Raw genomic sequence first — 2,756 nt, 5'->3', positions numbered from 1 at the left:
ATACCTACGGGTAAGTTAGCAAAGTGGCAGATATTGTTGAGTGAGTTCGACATCATCTATGTAACTCAGAAGGTAGTCAATGGGCAAGCATTGGTTGATCACTTGGAAGAAAATCCCGTAGATAGAGAATATGAACTATTGAAGACTTATTTTCCCGACGAAAAAGTGTCATTTGTAGGAGAAGACATTATCGAAGCATACGACGGTTGGAGGATGTTCTTCGACGGAGCATCAAACTTCAAGGGAGTGAGCATCAGAGTTGTCTTAGTATCAGAAACCGGTCAACTTTACCCAATATCCGCAAAACTCAGGTTCCTGTGCACCAATAATATGGCAGAATACGAAGCCTACATTTTGGGACTCAAGTTGGTCGTCGACATAAACATTCAGGAGTTGCTGGTAATCGGAGATTCTGATCTATTAGTACACCAGGTTCTAGGAGAATAGGCTACTAAGAACACTAAACTATTATCATACTTGCATTGTGTACAAGAGTTGATCAAGAGGTTCATAAAGATAGAATTCAAATATGTTCCAAGGATTTAGAATGAGTTTGTAGATGCGTTAGCCACCTTGTCTTCCATGATACAAGAAACATATTGCATCAAATATGTTCAAAAGTGTCACCAATGCCAGATACATGTTAATATGATATGTGTACCGACCGCCCAACGAACTCAATACGACGAGTTCGCCCTGGCTTTTCTATGCTTGGGGCATGGATATCATCGGACCAATCAAACTCGTTGCTTCAAACGGACATAGGTTCATTTTGGTAGGTATAGATTACTTCAAAAAATGGGTTGAAGTAGCGTCCTATAAGGCGGTAACCAAGAAGGTCGTAGCAGATTTTGTCCGGGACCACATTGTTTGTCGATTTGGAGTACATGAGTCAATCATTACTGACAATGTCGCCAATCTCAACAGTGATCTGATGAAAGCCATATGTGAAACATTCAAGATCAAGCATCAAAATTCTGCAGCATACAAGCCGCAAATGAATGGAGCCATAGAAGCCGCCATTAAGAACATCAAGAAGATATTGAGGAAAATGGTGGACAACTACAAACAATGGCACGAAAAGTTATTGTTTGCTTTACTCGAGCATCGCACCACTGTTCGCACGTCCACTAGGGCAACCCCCTACCTACTGGTGTCGCACCCCATTTTCTTGTGAAAGCGAGCATCAACGTGCGACAACTCTTTTAAAGGAGGTATTAAAAGAGAGAGTCTCCACCTAATGGATTAAGGTGCGATAGGGCACCTATTTTGCAAATAACTCTAGATTAACCAGTTCGTGTCACCAAAGATCGGGTAAGGACTCAAATTACCTCGAGGAGAAGGTATTAGGCACTCTTCGAGGTCCACAATGGTGGGTCCCGACCGAACTTCTATAGTCATAATTGAAACTAATTTTAGTTCCTATAGGCATGGTTTCTATAGTTACAATTAGAACTGATTTTAGATCCTGTAGGCATGGCATCTAAATTTGTAGATCAGGCAGCGTGTAAAAAGAATCCTATGCGCACATTGAGATATTAATCATTCAATATCCTATAGGCATTGTTTCTAACAGGTAAAAACAAAGCACATTTGAACCAAATAGAGAACCTATAGGCAGGATTACTGACACATAATAATTGAACATGTTTGAGCATAATAACACATTTAAGCAAAATAGGATACCTATAGGCAGGATTTCTAACACATAATAACTGAATATGTTTGAGCATAATGACACTTTTATGAGAAAAATAGAATACCTATAGGCAGGATTTCTACACATTTCAATGCAAGTGTAGGATAAAACCCTTTTCCCAATTTTACTAATACCCCAATTGTTATTACAACAATTATTACAGACCCAAAATGAATGGAATAAATTACAAAAATAAATGACTATAGGGAGCCTATAGCAGGCCCAAAGATACACCCGGCCAGGCCAGGCCTTCATTCTCATGGTTCACAATAGCCCAGAAATGACATCTTCATTGACATAAGGTAGTCATAAATCAATTGATTCACCCACCAGGTATAAAACATATAGAACCAAGACCCAAGTGTGTCATAGTTCCCAAGGGCTTCAAGAACCCAGGGCAGTGCTCACACTAGGGAGGTTAATGGGAGAGATTTAGAGGATAACTAAGGACTGAGTCCTGGTGTGTCAGAGTTCACAAGGATCTCAATTGGACCCTGAGAAGTGCTCACACTAGGGAGGTCAAAGGGCAAAACCTAAGTAGCCTTGGCTTTCAGCTGGCTAAGGAATAAGAACTCAAAGAGACCAAGTAGTAAAGGAATAGAATGAGGTTAAGGGACAACAGTGAAGGACAAAATCATATTGAGCACGTAAAAATAAAAAGGTAACAGAACATGCTTAGATTTAAGACAGACTTAACCAAGTTTCAGAAAACGAGTTCAATCACTTAATGCACATATTAACAAGACAAGTTGCAAGACAGACTTATAGTAAGAAGAAAAAGAGATTTCAGATTATGCTAAGTGTAGAAGGCTAGTGTCACAAGAAGGAATCATATCAATTGGCAATAGAACCTAACATGTTGAGAACTAATTAGGGCAATTATTGGAGAAGTCAAGACATGATGAAAACAGGATCAAAACAGGCTACATTACAGCAATTCAGAAACAGACTTGTTATTTACTTAATGAATGCAATCATACTTAATCAACTAATCCATAGAAGGAGATAAGAGAGCATGTTCCAGTAGCAATTTTAAACAGTAGAGGGGTGGCTATCA

The sequence above is a fragment of the Nicotiana tomentosiformis genome, chromosome 11 (genome assembly GCF_000390325.3).
Source record: "Nicotiana tomentosiformis chromosome 11, ASM39032v3, whole genome shotgun sequence".
Lineage (NCBI taxonomy): Eukaryota > Viridiplantae > Streptophyta > Magnoliopsida > Solanales > Solanaceae > Nicotiana > Nicotiana tomentosiformis.
Note: the sequence above shows the minus strand (reverse complement) of the source record.